Source organism: Ursus arctos, chromosome X (assembly GCF_023065955.2).
Source record: "Ursus arctos isolate Adak ecotype North America chromosome X, UrsArc2.0, whole genome shotgun sequence".
Taxonomy (NCBI): Eukaryota; Metazoa; Chordata; class Mammalia; order Carnivora; family Ursidae; genus Ursus; species Ursus arctos.
Window position 1 is genome coordinate 69292076 of NC_079873.1, and position 21605 is coordinate 69313680.

The 21605-nt window shown below is 35.8% G+C and overlaps 1 protein-coding gene and 1 pseudogene across 1 annotated transcript in view; one reads left to right on the top strand and one right to left on the bottom strand.

Annotated features, from left to right (window-relative positions):
* The window catches only part of DACH2 (dachshund family transcription factor 2), an 807630-nt gene that overhangs the window by 302378 nt on the left and 483647 nt on the right, over window positions 1-21605 (top strand). The gene's annotated exons all lie outside the window — the stretch shown is intronic.
* On the bottom strand, window positions 5034-5656 carry LOC113242170 (40S ribosomal protein S8-like; annotated as a pseudogene).

Here is a 21605-nt window from a genome sequence, read left to right on the forward strand (position 1 = left end):
TTATTGCTCTAAAATTACTAAATTTCAAACTCTTATGTGTCAATGAATTATGAATGTTATGTTTAAAATGTAAGTTTGCTCTGGGCTTTCTTTCATGAAGAATGGTTTGTGTACTCTAACCATTTGTAAAGTTGAATTCTGTTATAGTAAAGCTTATTTTTTAAAGCACATATTTGATTATACTACAGGTCAAATCTCACCTTTAGAAACATAACCAATACATAGCTTAATGCTGAATAAATAGTATGCACTTAACACATGCAAAATACTGTACTAAGCACTTATGTTTGGGGGTTTTATCATATATAAGTTTCTCTTTTAAACATAAGGGTCTAAAATTTTAAAATTACTAATTATTCTTTACCAGAATGTACCCTTCTTTTACAGACAACAAAACTCAGTGATCTAAAAAGTTTTAAATTTTTCCTGGGAACTGAAAACAGGGGAAATAACCCAGATCTGTCAGTAAGTAGAGCATTAAGCAAGGAAACTTACAAGGGGTACTACAACAGTGCTTCAATAGGGAATTAATATTCCAAATTAACACTTCAACAAATTCACATGTAAAATGAAAAAAAAGAGAGATCCATGATGTTAACAAAAATTTTATTACCTATTCTCCCATCACAATGAGATATAAAATTGCAAACATAATTGCAGTGTAACATTATTATTTCTCTTCTTGCAAAAATTAGAGTTTTAGTGACTCCTTACAAATCTAATTCAAATGAACACTGAATTTTAATTTCATGAAAAAAGTAAACAAACAAAAAAACTACACAAATGTTTAATGCAGCTGGTAGCTTAAGATTGAATGAAATGTTCTTGAATTGTCATTATACTTGTTAAAAAAAATCTATAAATTCCGGCATAGCTTTTTAGTAACCCTCCTCCACTAGGATACTTTAATAATGTGTGAGGAATGAATTGTGCCATCTTTGTCATCCATATATGTCCCAATTCAGAATACAATGACTCAAGCATTTGAGGGAAGCCCTTGTTTGCATGAATGGATTAAAGACTCATTTATTTAATTGTTCTTTAGTGAATAAATTCCAAATACTGTTAACTTACATACAGTGTTTCTTAACATGGGATCAATGCACAACCATTACATCTAAGGAGTATTAAATTGAGGGTAAGGTTCTCCTTCCTACTCCCACCTCCGGTATTTGGAAGAAGAAGGTTATGCAAATAAAATTGTGAGAGAAAGGTGTTTTTTTTTACTGTTAGAAAAAGCTTAATGGTGTTTTAGACGTGATATTACACCTCAGAAAATGGGCAATGCATCTTTAAAAGCTAAACTATATCTTCTTTACTTTTATCAAATTCTCTATAAATCTTTCATGACAGTTTATTTAACAAAGTGTCATTGAAACTGTATAGGTGATTGATGTGACCCATGTAAGATCAACATGAAATGTTTGTAAATGTCAGCAAAATGTGACCATCTAAAAGCATATAAGAATGGAGTTTCCGTTAAAGTGAAAAACAAACAGAAAAATGTTTATCTTATTCTTTGCTTTTTGGTATGCAATTACAAATTCATAGAAGAAATATTCCATTTGATTTTCCTTGGAGTTCATGTCATCAGAGGTCTAATTTACTTTTGACATTCACCCTTTCAAAACCTTGGTCTCTTATTCACTGGATACATTTCCTCTATCGTCTATGGAAAAATAACACAGAGTCAAAATTTCTTAGAAAAATGGCAATAAGTTTGTAAAGTATGGGCAGAACCTTGACCAAAAACTTTCTGTAGAAATTACAGGAGGCTATCAACTTGGAATTGCCACCGAAGAGTTCCTGTTTATTCACATAGAGAAAAAGCATTGTCGGTTTTCCATTTAATTGAATAAAATACTGTTATAAAAACAAATATAAGATAGAGAATAAAAGAGAAGAAAGAAATAACAGATTAAACTACAAATATATAAGGAAAGTACACCAGTAGCTCACTCTAAATGGAATAGTTTCTTTTTTTTCTTTTAAATTCCACTATAGTTAAAATACAGTGTTATTTTAGTTTCAGGTATACAATACAATGTTTCAAGAATTTCATACTCAACCAGTGCTCATCATGACAAGTACACTCCTTAATCCCCATCACCTATTTTACCCATCCCCCCACCCACCTCCCCTCTGTTAACCATTAGCTTCTTCTCTACACTTAAGAGTCTGTTTCCTGGTTTGACTCTTTTTCCCCTCTGTTCATTTTTTTGTTTGTTTCTTAAATTCTACATATAAGTGAAAGCATAGGATATTTGTCTTTCTCTGACTGACTTATTTCACTTAACATTATACTACTGTCTAGCTCCATCCATGTCTGCAAATGGCAAGATTTGATTCTTTTATTTATGGCTGAATTATATTAAATTGTGTAGGGGTGCCTGGGTGGTTGGGTTGGTTAAGCACCCAACTCTTAATTTCTGCTCAGGTCATAATCTCAGTTTCATGAGATCGAGCCCCATGTTGGGCTCCATGCTCAATGGGGAGTCTGCATGAGATTCTCTCTCTCCATCTTCCTCTGCTTCTCCCCCCAAACTCATTCTATCTAAAATAAATAAATCTTTAAAAAATATGTATATATACCACATCTTCTTTATCCATTCATCAGTCGATGGACACGTAGACTACTTCCATAATTTCACTACTGTAAATAATGCCTCTATAAACATAGGGGTGCATGTATATCTGTGAATTAAAGTTTTTATATTTTTTGGGGTAAATACACAGTAGTGTGATTACTAGATCATAGGTAGTTCTATTTTTAACTTTTTGAGGAACCTCTATACAGTTTTCCACAGTGAATACACCAGTTTGCATTCTAACCAATAGTGCGCAAGTGTTCCTTTTTCTTTACATCCTCACCAACAGTTGTGGTTTCTTGTGTTGTTGATGTTAGCCATTCTGACAGGTGTGAGGTGATATGTCATTGTAGTTTTGATTTTCATTTTTCTGATTATGAGAGATATTAAGCATCCTTTTATGTGCTTGTTTAGGTGTCTTCTTTGGAGAAATGTCTGTTCATGTCTTCTGCTCATTTTTAAATTGAACTCCTTTTTTTGTGGTGTCTTTGGTTTTAGAATCAGGGTGATACTTGCCTCATAGAATGAATTTGGAAGTTTTCTTTCCTTTTCTATTTCTTTGGAATAGTTTGGGAAGTATAGGTATTAACTCTTCTTTAAATATTTGGTATAATTCACCTGTGAAACCATCTGGTCCTGGAATTTTGTTTGTGGGGAGTTTTTTGATTATTGACTCAATTTCTTTGCTGGTTATTGGTCTGTTCAGATTTTCTATTTTTTCCTGTTTCAGTTTTGGTAATTTATATGTTCCCTGGAATTTATCCATTTCTTCTTGTTTGTCCAATTTGTTGGCATACAGTTTTTCATAATATTCTCTTATACTTGTTTGTATTTCGGTGGTGTTGTCATTTCTCCTCTCTCATTTGTGATTTTATTTGGTTCCTTTCTCTCGCTCTCTCTCTCTCTTTTTTTTTTTTTTTTGATGACTTTGGTTAGAGGTTTATCTATTTTGTAGATCCTGTCAAAGAACCAGCTCCTGGTTTCATTGATTTGTTCTGTCTTTGTTGTTGTTGTTGTTGTTTGTTTTCTGCTCTCGATGTCATTTATTTCTGTTCTAATCTTTATTATTTCCTTCCTCCTACTGGCTTTAGGCTTCATTTGTTTTTCCTTTCCTAGTTCTTTTTAGGTGTAAGGTCAGGTTGTTTTATTTGAGATTTTTCTTGCTTCTTAAGAGAGGCCTGTGCTGCTATATACTTCCTTCTTAGGACCATGTTTGCTGCATCCCAAAGGTATTGGAATGTTGTGTTTTCATTTTCGTTTGTTCCCATGTATTTTTAAAATTTCTTCTCTGATTTCATGTTTGATCCATTCGTTGTTTAGTGTATTTGTGGTATTCCCCAACTTTTTCTTGTGGTTGACTTCACGTTTCATAGTGTTTTGGTCAAAAATATGCATAGTATGATCTTAGTCTTTTTGTACTTGTTGAGGCCCAATTTGTCACCTAGTATGTGATATATTCTGTAAAATGTTCCATGTGCACTTGTGAAGAATGTGTATTCTGCTGTTTAGGATGGAATGACCTGCATATATCTGTTAAATCCATCTGGTCCAATGTGTCATTCAAAGCCACTGTTTCTTGTTTATTTTCTGTTTAGATGTTCTGCTCAGCAATGCAAGTGGGGTGTTAAAGCCCCTAATATTGTTGTATTAGTATTGATTCATTCCTTTATGCTTGTTATTAAGTGTTTTATGTATTTGAGCACTCACATTTTGGATGCATAAATATTTAAAATTGTCATATCTTCTTGTTGGATTGTCTCCTCTATTAATATATAGTGTCTTTGTCTCTTGTTACAGACTTTGTTTTAAAGACTATTATGTGTGATATAAGTATTGCTACTGTGGCTTTCTTTTGACATCCATTTGCATGATAAATATTTCTCCATCCCCTCACTTTCAATCTGCAGGTATCTTTAGGTCTAAAATGAGTCTCTTGCAGGCGGAATATAGATGAGTCTTATTTTTTTATCCAATCTGTCACCATATTTCTTTTGATTGAAGCTTTTAGTCCATTTACATTCAAAGTAATTTTTTAAAGATTTTATTTTTTACTTATTTGAGAGAGAGAGAGACAACAGGGGAAGGAGCAGATGGAGAGGGATAAGCAGACTCCATACTGAGCACAGAGCCCAACATGGGGCTCGATCTCACAACCCTGAGATCATGACCTGACCTGAAATCATGAGTTGATAGCTTAACTGACTGAGCCACCCACGTACTCCCAAAATAATTCTTGATGGATGTGTATTTATTGCCACTTTGTTATTTGACTTGTTGTTGTTTTTATAGTTTTTCTGTATTCCTTTCTTTTCTCTTTCATGGTTTGCTGGGGTTTTTTAGTGATATATTTTGGTTTCTTACTCTATTTTTTTTGTACCTATTACTGCTTTTGTTTAGAACAATAAACACCTTTATTACATGATCAAAGATAGGAAGTAGGAAGATTTATTCGCCTTTCTGAGCTTTTCCTTTCCTCAGATGGAAGTCTACCTCCTTGCCGTCTAGCACATAGCCATCAGCTTGGCCACACTGGCCTGTTTTTGAAGTGACGCATGCAAGAAGCTTGCCCTGCTGGCACTGCTCCTCTGGAAAATTGCTGATTTTGGCATTTTTTTCCTTTCATCATATTTCTTTTGAATTGTTTGAGGTTTTTTTTTTTTAATCTCTTCCTCCTTGGGCTTCAGCTTATCCCCCTTCTTGTAGCCCAGGGGTGGTGCATAACAGGACTCATACTACTGTGGTTATGGTGCATTGTCAATGAGCATGATACAGTTCTTCACCAGGGTCTTTGTGTGGACTAGTTCCTTGTTGAATGCATTGTAGACAACATCAATAATTCCTGTTTGACAAGTACAACAGTCAGAGCCCCAGAAAAAGTTCCCCACATCCAGCTTCAAAGCATGGTTCTTCTTGTTGACTCCCCAAATGTGGACTGTATGAATATGGCAGGGGCCCATCTTAGTGTTGATAGTGGGGCATCCCTGCTCATACTTCTGCTTTTTGTGGTAGGGCTTTCTCTTGCCCCCAGTATTGTGATGCTTGTGCCAGTTGTCCTGAGAGAGTCCCATCACTTGGCACTAGCTGCAAAAGAAGTATTACTGTTTTTTTAATTTGTGGTTACCTTTCGCCTTACATGTAACATCTTCTGCATATAGCAGTCTATATTAACTGTATGGTTACTTATTTTTGAATTCAATCTTTTCTCTTTTCCCCTCCATGGTTCAGATATTTGGTATCATCTTTTACATCCTTTTACTTTGTACTTACAATTTTTCTTACTCTTGCTTATTGTTTTTTGTTTTCCACTCACAGAGTCCCACTTAACATTTCTTGCAGGGCTGCTTTAATGGTCATGAATTCTTTTAAGTATCTAGGAAACACTTTATCTCTCCTTCTATTCTGAATGATACCCTTGTTGTATAGAGTATTCTTGGCTGCAGATTTTTCTTTTCAGCACTTCAAACACATCATTCCACTCACTTCTGGCCTGCAAATCTTCTGCTGAAATTTCTGAAATCATTATGGAGTTTCTTTTGCATGTAACTGTCTTCTTCTCTCTTACAATCTTTAAAATGATTTCCATGCCTCCTGAATCTAGATCTGTTTCCCTCCCCAGATTTGGGAAATTTTCAGGTATTGTTTCTTCAAATACATTTTCTGCCCACCTTTCTCTGTCCTCCTTCTGGAATCCCTACAATGCGATTTTTGCTATGCTTGATGGAGGAACCAATTCTCAAAATTTATTCTCATTATGCAGAATTTGTCTTTCACATGCTCAGCTTCATTATTTTCAATTACTCTATCTTCCATATCATTGATATGTTCCTCTGCTTCCTGTCACATATTTATTCCATCTATTATATTTTTTATTTCATTTATTGAGTTCTTCATCTCTGATATGTTATTTTTTATCTCTTTGTCAAGGGTCTCACTGATGTCCTCCACCCTTTACTGAAGTCCAGTGAGTATCTTTATTTTTTCCATGTTTTCTTATGTTACAATTTAAATTCCAGTTAGTTAACATACAGTGAAATATTAGTTTTAGTGATTAAACCTTCCATAAAACAGCCAGTGCTCATCACAACAAGTGCACCCCTTAATCCGCATCACCTATTTAACCTATCTCTCTTCCCACCTCCCCTTCGGTAACCATCACTTTGCTCTCTGTGCTTGAGTCTGTTTCTTGGATTGCCCCTCTTTCTTTATTTTTCCTTTTTGCTTACTTGTTTTGTTCCTTAAATTCCACATATGAGTGAAATCGTATGGTATTTTGATATGGTATTTGTCTTTCTCTGATTGACTTTTATCACTTAGCATAATACTCTACTTCTATCCATGTCATTGCAAATGGCAAGATTTCATTCTTTTTTATGGCTGGAGTAATATTCCATTATATATATATGCCATTTCCCCTTTATCCATTCATCATGGGTGCACATTTGGTCTCTTTCTATAATTTGGCTATTGCTGATAATGATGCTATAAACATTAGGGTGCATGTGTCCCTCTGAATCAGTGTTTTTTAACCTTTGTGTAGATACCTGGTAGTGCAATTGCTGGGCCACAGGGTAGTTGTATTTTTTCACTTTTTGAGGAAGTTGCATACTGTTTTCCAGAGTGACTGCAACAGTTTGCATTCCCACTAGCAGTGCAAGAGGGTTTCCCTTTCTCCCCATCCTTGCTGGCACCTCTTATTTCTTGTTTTGATTTTAGCCATTCTGACAGGTGTGAGGTGATGTCTCATTATAGTTTTGACTTCTATTTCCTTGATGATGAGTGAAGTTGAGCATCTTTCGTGTGTCAGTTGGCCAAGTGTACGTCTTCTTGGGAAAAATGTTTATTCATGTTTTCTGCACATTTTTAATTGAATTATTCATTTTTAGGGTGCTGAGTTCTATAAGTTCTTTTTATATTTTGGATAATAACCTTTTATCAGATATGTCATTTGCAAATATCTTCTCCCATTCATAGGTTGCCTTAGCATTTGGTTGATTTTTTCCCCCTCACTGTGCAGAATCTTCTTATTTTGATGAAATCCCAAAGTTTATTTTTGCTTTTGTTTCCCTTGCCTCCAAAGACATATCTAGAAAGAGGTTACTATGGTTTATATAGAAGCCGTTACAGCCAGTGTCCTTCTCTTGGATTTTTTTGGTTTTAAGTCTCACATTTAGGTCTTTCAACCATTTTGAATTTATTTTTATGGATCAGATAACAACGTGGTCCAATTTCATTCTTTTGCATATTGCTGTCCAGTTTTCCCAACAACATTTGTTGAAGGGACTCTCTTTTCTCATTGAATATTCTTTCTTGCTTTGTTAAAGATTAATTTACTATATAATTGTGGGTTTATTTCTGGGTTTTCTATTCTCTTCCTTTGAAATGTGTCTATTTTTGTGTCAGTACCATACTGTTTTGATCATTACAGCTTTTTAATATAACTGGAAGTTCAGATTGCAATGCCTCCAACTTCACTTTTCTTTTTCAAGGCTCCTTTGGCTGATTTCGGGTATTTTGTAGTTCCATATAAATTTTAGGATTGTTTGTTCTAGCTCTGTGAAAAATGCTGGTGGTATTTTGATAGGGATTGCATTAAATGTGTAGATTGCTTTGGGTGGTATAGACATCTTACCAATATTGCTTCTTCCCATCTATGAGCATGGAATGTTTTCCTATTTCTTTGTTTAATTTTCAGTTTCTCTCATTAGTGTTTTGTAGTTGTCAGAGTACAGTTCTTTCACCTTTTTAGTTAAGTTTATTCCTATTCCTAGGTATCTTATTGTTTTTGGTGCAATTGTAATGGGATTGGTTCCGTAATTTTCTTTCTGCTGTTTCATTATTGGTTTATAGAAATGCAACGGATTTCTGTACATTGATTTTGTATCTTATAAGTTTACTGAATTAATTCATCATTTCTAGCAGTTTTCTGTGGTGCTTTTGTGTTTTCTATATAGAATAACATGGCATCTGCAAATAGTGAAGCTTTTACTTTTTCCTTAGAGATTTGGATGGCTTTTATTTCTTTTTGTTGTCTGATTGCTGTGGCTAGGACTTCCAGTACTATGTTGAACAACAGTGGTGAGAGTGGACATCCCTGTCTTGTTCCTGACCCTGGAGGTAAAACTCTCAGATTTTCTCTGTTGAGGATGATATTAGCTGTGGGTTTTTCATAGATGGCCTTTATGATATTGAGGTATGTTCCCTCTGACCCTATTTTATATGAGGCTTTTTATCATGAACAGATGTTGTACATTGTCGAAGGCTTTTCCTGCATCTATTGAAAAAATCATAATTTTCTTATCCTTTCTTTTATTAATGTGATGTATCACATTGATTTGCAAATATTGAACTACACTTGGAGCCCAGGAATACAACCCATTTGATCATGGTAAATGATTCTTTTATTGTACTGTTGGCTTTGGTTTGCTAGTATTTTATTGAGAATTTTTGCATCCATGCTTATCAGGGATATTGGCCTGTAGTTCTCTGTTTTGAAGGAGTCTTTATCTGGCTTTGATATCAGGGTAATGCTGACATCAAAGAATGTGTTTGGAAATTTTAGTTCCATTCCTATTTTTTGGATCATTTTAAGAAGAATAGATATTAATTAATCTTTTTTAAATGACTAGTAGACTTCTCCTTTGAAGCCATCTGGCCTTTAACTTTTGTTTGTTGGGAGTTTTATGATTATTGACTCAATTTCTTTTCTGGTTATCAGTCTGTTCAAATTTTCTATTTCTTCCTCTTTCAACTTTGGTAGTTTATATGTTTCTAGGAATTCATCTATTTGTTCCATGTTGTCCAATTTGTTGGTATGTAGTTTTTCATAATGTTTCCTTGTAATTATAATTCCTTATAATTGTGTTTCTGTGGTATTTGTTTTTATCTCTACCCTCTCATTTGTGACTTCATTTATTTGGGTCCTTTCTCTTTTCTTTTTGATAATTCTAGCTAGAGGTTTATTAATTTTATTCAAAGAATCAGCTCCTGGTTTCATTGATCTGTTCTATTGTTTTTTTTTTTTTAGTTTCTATATCATTTATTTCTGCTATGAACTTTATTATTTCCTTCCTTCCACTGGTTTTGTGTTTCTTTCTGTAGTTCCTTTAGATACAATGTGAGAATGTTTATTTGAGATTTTTCTTATTGAGGTAGGTCTCTATTGCTCTAAACTTCCCTCATATGACTGGTTTTGCTGTATCCCAAAGATTTTGGATCATTGTATTTTTATTTTCATTTGTGTCCATGTATTTTTTAATTTCTTCTTTGATTTCTAGGTCGAGCCATTCATTGTTGAGTAACATGTTGTGTGACCTCTATGTACTTGTGATCTTTCTAATTTTTTTTCTTATGGTTAACTTATAGTTTCATTACACTGTGGTTAGAAAAGTTGTATGGTATGCATTCAGTCTTTTTGTATTTGTTGAGGCCTGATTTGTGACCTCACATTTGATCTATTCTTGAGAATGTCCCATGCATACTTGAAAAGAATGTGTATTCTGCTATTTTAGGATGGAGTGTTCTGAATGTATCTGTTAAGTCCATCTGATCCAGTGTGTCATTCAAAACTGTTGTTTCCTTTTTGATTTTCTGTTTAGATGATGTGTCAATTGATGTAACTGGGGTGTAAAACTCTCCTACTATAATTGTGTTATCCTCAATTAGTTCCCTAATGTTTGTTATTGTTTTAAATATTTGGGTGCTCCCATATTGGGGACATAAATATTTACAAGTATTAGATCTTCTTGCTTGATTGTCCCCTTTGTTATGACATGGTACCCTTCTTTATCTCTTGTTACAGTCTTTGTTTTAAAGTCTAGTTTGTCCAACATACGTATTGCTACTCTGGCTTTCTTTGGACATCCATTTGTGTGATAAAAATTTCTTCATCTCCTCACTTTCTATCTGCAGTTGTCTTTAGGTCTGACATTAATCTCTTGTCAGCAGAATATAGAGGGGTCTCGGTTTTTTAATCCATTCTGACACCTTATGTCTTTTGATGGGAGCATTTGGTTCATTTGCATTTGAAGTAATTATTGATAGATATGTATGTAGTGCCATTTTATCACTTGTTTTGTCATTGTTTCTAGAGATTTTCTCTGATCTTTTCTTGTCTTTGTCAATTTTGTTCTCTCATTTCCACTCAAAGAGTTTCCTTTAATATTTCTTGCAGGGCTGTTTTAGTGGTCATGAACTCCTTTAGGCTTTGTTTGCCTGGGAAACTTTTTATCTCACCTACTTTTTTGAATGATAGTGTTGCTGGATAGAGTATTCTTGGCTGCATATTTTTCCCTTTCAGCACTTTGAATATATCATGTCTTTCCCTTCTGTCTTTCCAAGTTTTGTTGAGATATCTCCAGGCAGCCTTATGGGTTTTCCCTTGTAAGTTAACGATTTCTTTTCTTTTGCTCCTTTAATTTTTGTTGTTGTTGTTCTTCACTGTATTTTGTAAATTTAATTGCAGTATGTCTTGGTGATGGCCTGCTTTTGTTGATTTTGATGGGAGTTCTTTGTTCCTCTTGGATCTATATGACTTTTTGTTCCCCAGATTAGGGAAGTTTTCAGCTATTTTTTCTTCAAATACATTTTCTATCTCCTTTTCTCTGTCTTCTTCATTTTGGACTTCTATAATACGAATGCTATTACATTTGATGTAGTTACTGATTTCCCTAAGTGTATTCTCATGTTGCGTAATTCTTCTCTCTTTTGTTCAGTTTCATTATTTCCCATTTTGTCTTTTGTATCATGAATTTTTTCCTCTGCTTCTTCCAGCCTCCTGTTAATTTCATCACACTTGTTTCTAATCTCATTTATTGCATTCTTCATTTCTGATTGATTATTTTTAAACTCTTTTGTGTCTGTGTTAAGGGTCTAATTCATGGCTTGTACTCTTTTCTCAAGTCCAGTTAGTATCCTTCTGATTATTGCTTTAAAGTCTCCATTTTGCTTGTAACATATCTGTTTCACCTAGAACTCTGGCCATGACTTCATTTTGTTTTCATATGGGATAAATTTCTCTGTGTTTGCATTTGCTTAAGTCTCTGCATTCTTCTCTGTGTTAGAAAAGCCAATTATGTCTGCTGCTCTGGAAAGTAATGATTTCAGGAAGATGAGTTCCTGTAGTTGGCACTTCAAGGAGTGCCTCTAGTGTGTGTTGCATGAACTGTGCTGTTGTGTTTTGGCTGCTCTATCCTTCAGGCCAGTTGTCTGTAGAGGTCCTCATTGCTTGCTGTCAATAGTTTCTGATCCCTTGCATGAATGTGGTGTGTTTTAAATAGGTGTGCTCTGGTCTGCTTGTTAAATGAGACTTATCACATCTTCCACCAGAGCTAAGGCCTTCAGAACTCTCTGGTTGGCTGAGGTGGTGTGGGCAAGAGTTTTTGCTTGTCTTCTGGGGGAGGGATCCTCTGGGCTGGGACTGAGGCAAGCTTGACTGAGAAGGGTAGTCCAGCTTGAGCTCAGGAAGGTAAGGCTTGGTCTACACAAGTAGGCAGCCAGTGTTTGTGCTGGACTGCTTCCTGCTGTTGGGTCTATGTTTATACTGAGGAGTGGGGGAGTTAAATTGTGCCAGCCAGCAGCTTTGTTCCTGGAGAGGCATCTCCATAAATGTTACCTCTCAGGGACATGCTCCAAGAAGAGTGAATAATCTCCCCACTGTGTGCCCCAGTTGTTCTTCAAATTGCTGTTTCCATACTGTCTACCTCCGAGTTGTTTTCCTGCTTCCTCTCTAGGAGCAGGGCAGTGCCCTCCCGGGGTATCTCATTTAAGCCTGCTGACCTTTATAATTTTAGACTTTAAGCCCTGCTGGTTGTAGGAACTCACAAAATTCATCCCTACTCATTTTCCAAGCCAATGACTTTGAGGACATGTTCCTTTTGTGTGTTCCCCTGTGTGCTCCCCTCTCTCTCTAACCCTTCTCAGTGACTATGGCTTCCTCCCCTTTGCAGCACCCATGATCCATTTCTCCCCTAAACCATGTCTGCACTTCCTAACCTCTTCAATGTGGCCTCTTCTCGCCCTTTTGTTGTGGAGTTTGTTCTGTGAGTCTTCAGGTTGATTTCTGGGGTATTTAGGTTGGTGTGATAGTTATCTAGTTGTGTTCATGGGCCCAGAGGATCCTCAGGTTCTCCTATTCTGCTGCCTTCTTCCTCCAATGTTCCAGTGAGTATCTTTATGATGATTACTTTAAATTCTGCATGAAGCATATTACTTATCTCTCTTTGGCTAGATCTCCTCCCGTGATTTTATTATGTTCTTTCATTTGGGAAATATTCATCCGTCTCCTTATTCTGTCTACTTCTCTGTGTGTGTTTCTTTGTGTTGAAGAAGTTAACTATGTCTTCTGCTCTTGAAAATAGTAGCTTTATGAAGAAGAGGTCCTGTAGTGCCCTGCAGTGCAGTACCCCCTGTTCACCAGAACCTGCCACTTCATGGGAGTTTGCCATGTGTGTGGCTTGTGTTACGCTATTGTGTCTGAGCCACTTTTCCTTTCAGTCCAGATGTCTGCACTGACTTTGCCTATTATGAGTTGTGTTTGCTGTCTGTGATGTTAGTGAGATCCAGGCAGGCTGGCTTTGTTGGGGTATGACAGTAGAAGGGCTCAGGGCTGGGGTGCCAGTGTTAGGAAAATTCTCAATGAGCTGCTAGTCCTAGGTGATTCTGTGACACACAGCAGCTGGGGGCATGATGCATAGCAGGTCAGGGACCCATAGCCTTTTGTGCACAGTGGCTGGGCCCAGTGTCTGCACCTGGTGGCTGGTTGTGCCATGTGGCATCTGTGTGCATGGTGGCTGGGCATGGAGTGCAATGGTTGAGGAAAGCCACATCTGTGTGCAGCAGCTGAGTGGGGTGTGCAGCATTAACAAAAATTGTGCTGAGCCCAGGGCCAAATCCAGCAGGTTTGGAGTGGGGGAGCCCTCAGGAGAACTTGTGGGCATGACACTCTGCCAGCAGTTTGGGAAGCAAGTGTCTGTGCAGCACTGCCTCTGCAGGTGGCTTTGTGATTACGCTGGGGGTTAGGGGATAAAAATGGTGACTGCTAGTTCCTTTGTTCCCAGAGAAGTGTCCCAACATGCTGTGAAATCTGTATAAACAGATCTCCCTCCCATTGTGCAAGCTGTCGCTTCTAGGTTGTGTCTTCTTGAGCTGTTGTCTCTTTAATGGTGGGGACCTGGCTAACACTTGCCCTCATGGCTCACTCAGTGCTGAGTCCACTGACTTTTAAAGCTCCAGCCTCCAAGTCCCACTGGTTATGAAAACTCACAGAACTCAGCCCCTCTGGTTTTCAAGGCTAGATGTTATGGGGATTTGTGTTTCCTGTGTGGGCTCCCTGGTGCTTTACCTTCTCTGGGACAGCAGCTCCCTCTATCCTACAGGCAGCTCCTGACCACCACTTCTGTCCTTCCTAATCTCTCTGATGTGGCTTCTTCTCTACATTTAGTTGTGGAGTTTGTTCTGTTAGTCTTTGAATTGCTTTCTGGTTTATTGACTTGTATATGAGTTATATCTGGTTGTAAACATAGCATGGGATAAACTTAGGGTCCTACTCTGCCATCTTCCTGGCATCCCTCCGAGAATTTGAATAGTTTCTTTACATTTCTCTTCAATGTATTTTTGCATGAAACAAATATTTTCCTTAGACTAGAGCACACTCCTTCCTTGGGAGTGATGTTTTGGTTGTCATATTTTTGCATTACATTGACATAAAAGAAGAATGCATATCGTGAAATCAGTGCAGATGATGAACACAGAGAATATAAAACTGAAATTAGAAAGCCAGTTGGCATCATATGATTTTCCCATTGCAACGAGAACATTTTTGTGAGAGGGGATTTGCACACTGTTCACCTAATTAATACATTCTTTATGCCTTTGTGCAAATAAATGCACAAGTCCACAATTTCCATGAAGAATTGCAGAATGCCTATTTATCATTGTAAACTGTGTCTTATCACAATGGTTATATATACAGACATATATATGTTTATGTATATATACACACATATGTATATTTACATAATATATATTTTTAAATGGTATTTGGATGTCTTGTTCATTTATGGGGCTGGCAGAAAATGCTTAGTAATGGTACAACAAAGCCATGATTAACTGAAAAATAACTACTTTAAATCCTCAATTAAACAAATTTCTCTGTGGAATTCTATTTATCTATAAGGAGGACGTGGCATGATAAGTTAATTAAAGAAATATCTTGAAATCAGTCCTCATTTCATTTCAATTTTATTTGCTCTCTGCATCTCTAGTATGTCACAATGGTTGATTATGTTCAGAGCAATGACTGTAAGCTATAGCAATATTTCTGCTCATCTGAGAAAAATCCTATTTTGTTATAAACTTATATTTACAAAACTAGGAAATTGTTCAAACATATTTTGGAAGGATATTAAACCACAGGACTTTAAGAATTATTTAAATTGTTGCTTTTGAGCAGATTCTGATGGTAAAGCTCAGTTACAGACACTAAGTATAATATCCTATTCCTTGAACCATCCTGTTACCTATTGTATCTTAAGAAACATGTTAACTATCTTTCAGTGCATTATATATCTATAATTATATTTTCATGTATACAATAATATTCAAAGAACTGTCCTGAGCATTGCAGGAATATATGTAGGCACATAACTAGTTCCTCCCTGCCTCTTGATGAATCTAGTGGGAGAAATAACACATGCTTTTATGTATGTATTACTTAAATAAAAGGGAAGAAGTGCAAATGCCTTAAGACAGGTATAGATAAAGACTGGGGATAGCAGTAGAGAGGTCATAGAGGGATGAATGGCTTTTTGCTTATAAGAATAGGAAGACCCACAATGAATTTTAATGACTGAAAGTCAAAGTCTCTTAACAAAAAAAAATAGAAATATATAATATTTTTAAAGGTTTTATTTATTAGAGAGAGAAAGAGCACCCGAGTGGGGGAAGGGGCAGAGGGAGAGAGAGAAACAGACTCCTCACGGAGCAGGGAGCCTGATGCTCCCAGGACCCTGAGATCATGACCTGAGCCAAAAGCAGCTGCTTTTTTGTTTTTTTCAAAAGCAGCTGCTTAACCAGCTGAGACACCCAGGAGCCCCAGAAATACATACTATTAAGAACAGTGCTGAATTCAGTATTTTCTTGGCTTCTAAGTATCATAATTCAAAACAATAATTTTTATAAATTTATATTGCTGTTTTTCTCTGTAAGAAAGAATATGGATAGTTTTTCTCAGGGAATTTCCATGACAGTATTTGATTTTTACTCTAGTGAAAATATAATACTTGAAATATAGTATGTTTTAAGTTCACATAGACATTTGATAATATCATAAAATTCCACTAAATTAGAAACCCTAAATGGGGATTTGGGTTATACTTGAAACTCTTCTATCCTTTCAAGGAAAGAAGTAGGGACAAAGATTTGCATGGATAGCCATGTCCAAAACAGAGAGGAGCTACATCTGCCTCCTTTGCGAACCCTCTGTCCTGATACTCACAGGGATACTTGCATGTTCCTAGCAGCTCAGTTTTGAAAGGAGCCTGGGGTATCCATCTTGTCATTTTTAGATGCTTGAAGCACCCAGCACAATGGCTTTTACCTTGTGACATTCCTAAGTAGTGGAGTCCACATTCAGACACCATATATTTTTACAGATACCTATAGGCTCTGGAAGTAAGGGGCACCAGATCCAACGAAATCAGATCTAATTTTGACAATCTGGAAAAGATATGTATATAATATTGCAGGATATCAAATCGATGTCTTAAGCTTGCCATGCCCTGACTTGAGTCTTTTTGTTTTTTAAGAGATGGTTTAGAGTATTTATTACTTCAGAAAGAGTTTTCCATTTTTAATCTCAATAGAAGGTTTGCTTTAATATATTTCTTTTCAATGTTTTTTTTCAGGACAGGTTACCTGAAGAGGTTTGCAGTTGGGGCTATCTGTATAGTTGAATACAAATATGGGATAATATATTTGTTTTGCCTATATGTCATTGATTTCCTATACCATGATCCTTGAAGGTAACTATGAAGACCTTCAGAGACATATTTTATTTTGCTAATTTGGGGCAAGAGGGTTGGTGGGGTTGAAGACTGTGCTATGTGGTTCCCCGTAGCTGTGCAATCTAAATGCAAAGCTAACATTGCAGACAAAAATGGTAGGCTACCTAGGTGAATTGTTGGATGGTAGAAGTGGGGTAGGTACTTTACAATGACAGATTATAGTTAATGAGCCTTCTTCAAGAGCATACAGCTGTTGTCATATTACTTTTTACATGTTGGGGAAATTGGCATCAGATACCTAATATTGTTTCTTGTTATAAGCAACCAGAAGGGATTATAAAATTCCAATTCTGCTTAAGAATGAAAAATGTGGATTGTTTTGGGTAATATGACATTTTAACAATATTAATTCTTCCAATCCATGAGCATAAAATATCTGTACTTGTTTGTGTCATCTTCAATTTCTTTCATCCGTGTTTTATTATTTTTGGACTCAGATAATGGTCTTTAACCTCTTTGATTAAGTTTATTCTTAGGTATTGTATTCCTTTTTGGTGCAATTGTAAATGGTGTTTTTTAAATTTCTCTTTCTGCTACTTCATTATTAGTGTATAGAAATGCTACTAATTTCTGGCTATTAATTTTGTATTCTGCTACTTTACTGAACTTGTTTATTACTTCTAGCAGTTTTTTGATGGACTCTAGGATTTTCTGTGTATAGTATGATGTCATCTGAAAGTAGTGACAGTTTAACTTCTTAACCAATATGGTTGCCTCTTATGTCTTTTTCTTGTCTGAGTACTGTGGCTAGGAATTCCAGTACAATGTTGAATAAAAGTGGTGAGAGTGGACATTCCTGTTTTGTTCCTGAATTTAGAGGGAATGCTCTTAGTTTTTCAGCATTGAGTATGATGTTAGCTGTGGGTTTTTCATAAATGGTTTTTATTATGAGGTATGTTCCTTCTAACACCACTTTGTTGATTTTTTATCATGAATGGATGTTGATTCTTGCCAAATGCTTTTTCTGCATCTATTGAGATGATTATATGATTTTTATCTTTCCTTTTTTTGATGTGGTGTAAGCTGTTGATTGATTTGCAAAGATTCAATGCAAACCCTATCAAAATGCCACAGTATATTTCACAAAACTAGAATAGGCAATAGTAAAATTTGTATAGGACCACAGAAGACCCTAAATAGCCAAAGCAATCCTGAGAGAGAACAAAGCTGGAGATATCACAATACCGGATTTCAAGATACACTACAAATCTGTAGTAATCAAAACAGTATGGTATTGGCACAAAAATAGACACATTCAATGGAACAGAAGAGAGAGCGCATAAATAAACCTATGATTATATGGTCAACTGATCTATGACATAGGAGGAAAGAATATGTAATGGGAAAAAGACTGTCTCTTCAATGAATGGTGCTGAGAAAACTGGACAGCTACATGTTAAAGAATGAAACTGGGCCACTTTCTAACACTACACACAAAAATAAAGTCAACATTAATTAAAAACCTAAATGTGAGATATGAACCCTAAATCCTGGAAGACAGCACAGGCAGTAATTTCTCTGATATTGGTCATGGCAATGTTTTTCTAGATCTGTCTCCTAATCAAGAAAATAAAATTAAAAAAATTAAACTGGTGGGAGTGAATCAATATCAAAAACTAATGATGTTACCTTGGCTAATTGAATTCAAATTTTTTTTAAAAAAGCTTTTGCACAGTGAAGGAAACCATCAGCAAAACTATAAGGCAATGTACTGAATGGGAGAAGATATTTGCAAATTATATAATTGATAAGGGGTTCATATCCAAATTATATAAAGAACTTATACAACTTAACAGCAAGAAAACAAACAATCCAATTAAAAAATGAGCAGAGGACCTGAGCAGACATTTTTCCAAAGATAGAGAGATGGCCAACAAACACATGAAAAAATGCTCAACATCATTAATCATCAGGAAAATGCAAATCGAAACTACAATGGGATATCACCTTATACAAGTTAGAATGACTTAATCAAAATGACAAGAAATAACAGGTGTTGGTAAGGATGTGTAGAAAAAGGAACACTTGTGCCCTGTTGGTAGGGTTGTAAATTGGAATAGCCACTGTGGAAAACAGTATGGAGGTTCCTAAAAAAATTAAAATAGAAATACCATATGATCCAATAATTCCACTATTGGGTATTTACCCATAGAAAATGAAAACACTAATTCAAAATTATATATGCACTCCTATGCTTATTGCAGCATTATTTACAACAGCCAAGATATGGATGCAACCTAAGAGTCCATCAATAGGTGAATGGATAAAGAAAATGTGTACGCAATGGAATATTATGTAGCCATAGAAAAGGTGAGATTGTGTCATTGGGACAACATGGATGAATCTAGGGTGTTATGCTAAGTAAAATAAGGCAGACTGAGAAGTACAAACCCCATATGATTGCACTCACATGTGAAATCTTAAAAAAAAATGAAGAAAGGAAAAGCAGAAGCAGACCTGGAAGTACAGAGAAGAAACTGATGGTTGTAGAGGGGAAGGGGGCAGGTGTTGGACAGAATTGATGAAGGGGTGAGGGAGATAAAGGCTTTCAGTTATAAAATGAATGTCACAGGAATAAAAAGCACAGCATAAGGAATACAGTCAATCATACTGTAATAGTGATGTAACAGGACAGATGGTAGCTACACTTGTGTTAAACATAGTATAATGTCTAAACTTTTCAAATCATTAAGTTGTACCCCCAAAATGAATGTAATAGTGTATGTAAATTATATTCAAAACAAAAAGAAAAAAGAAAAAAATGTGAAAGAATTACCAGAGCAACCCTTGGTTACTGCATTCTTATTCGGACAGTATCTTCAATCTAAAAACATACAATAACTGTTGCAAGGTTATGGGTCAAGTTCATCAGTGCTCGGATAATGAAATAGAATAGAGTATAGGCAAAATGCTAGGAAATACACAAAGCCACTAATTTAAATTTTGGTGTTGGAGTATTGCTGACTACAGTCATGTTCTATATACTTAAATATCACTTAGTGCACTCTCTTCTTTATTTGGCTATATTTGAGACTTTGTAAGCTATTCCTCATTTTATTCATTTTGTTATTTTCTTATTATTTCTTGGCTTCTACTGTTTGTCTTTATTCCATTTTTTTGGTTTTATCTAAGTTCAAGTTAGTTAACATATCATGTATTATTAATTTCAGGGTAGAATTTAGTCATTCATCATTTGCATATAACACCCAGTACTCATTACATCAAGTGCCCTCCTTACTGCCCATCACTATCCCCCACCCACCTCCCCTCCAGCAACCCTCAGTCTGTTCTCTATAGTTAAGAGTCTCTTATGTTTTGTCTCCCTTTCTGTTTTTATCCTATTTTGTTTTTCCTTCCCTTTCTCTATGTTTGTTTACTATGTGCCATGCATTCTACTAGGCTTTGCTGATGTGGAAATGTGTATATATACATATTATTTCTGTGTGCATGTATGTGTGTGTGTATACAGTTTCCAGATTCTACTATATCTATGCTGAGTGCTAATCAACAGCAAATATTAATAATTCAGTAAATATTTGCCATATCAAATAAATGAATTGAGATTTTTACTGCCATATCCTCCAATTTTGACAACGGGAATTTAACAGTATCTGTTTCCTACCTAATTTCTGTCTCTTTCTATCCTGACTGATGCTCTCAGTAAGTTAGAGACTTAATAGATATTCCAAAGTAACACTGTTAATCTTATTTTGAATGAAAAAAGGTTGTGGACAGCAAAATTGATGGGTGCTTATGGTGAGACTGTTGCCAAAAAAGTGGTAAGAAGACTTCATATTTAGTTGTGCCTGGGGAAAGAATTATGACCTTCCTTAAAGTTATAATTTAGAAAAATACTTGGCCTATTGTGCTTCTTTTAGCACAGGGTGGATTATCAATAGATGTATTTGAGCACTTTTTTAAAAAAGATTTTATTTATTTATTTGACAGAGAGAGAGGCAACGAGAGAGGGAACACAAGCAGGGGGAGTGGGAGAGGGAGAAGCAGGCTCCCTGCTGAGCAGGGAGCTATGCGGGGGTTCAGTCCCAGAATGCTGGGATCATGACCTGAGCCAAAGGCAGACGCTTAATGACTGAGCCACCCAGGCGCCCCTTGAGCACTTTTAATATCTCTATATTTTGATTGACATACTTCTTGTCATTTTCAATTTTCTTCTTTCCTAAACAACATATGATAGAGTTTCACCATGGATAGAGCATTTATCTTTCTTGTTAGGTGATGTCTTTTCCAACACAGAAGTTGTACAGCTAGTGATACGTCATATAATGTCATCATATTCTGGAAGACAAATATTATACAGCATATTTATTGCATAAGTTAATTTTAGGGCACATTTGTTAGATATAAAACATAGAGACAAAATAAAATGAAAATACAATGTGGAAGGATGTTCTGCTTAAAGTGCATGTTATATATCGAAAGACAAGATTTTTGCACAGTGCTATAATTTAGTCATTAGTCTAACCCTTTGTTATTATCTAAAATAAGGATTTGAACTAAGCCAAATCATTGTGGAAAAACTCAGTAAGCTTTACTAATTTGTAGGATCCAATCCTCCATATTATTATCATTATTATTTTTACTAAACCACAAGCTGAGCTAGTTTTTTTTTTCTTTCTTTCTTTATTTTTTTTTTTAAAGATTTTATTTATTTATTTGACAGAGATAGAGACAGCCAGTGAGAGAGGGAACACAAGCAGGGGGAGTGGGAGAGGAAGAAGCAGGCTCAAAGCGGAGGAGCCTGATGTGGGGCTCGATCCCATAACGCCGGGATCACGCCCTGAGCCGAAGGCAGACGCTTAACCGCTGTGCCACCCAGGCGCCCCTAGTTTTTTTTTTTTTCTTTAATCCAACGATGTGGATAGAACTGGAATTGAATTTATAGATTTTTTTCTATAACTACTGAACTGAAACAAAACTAGTATATAAAATATAATCT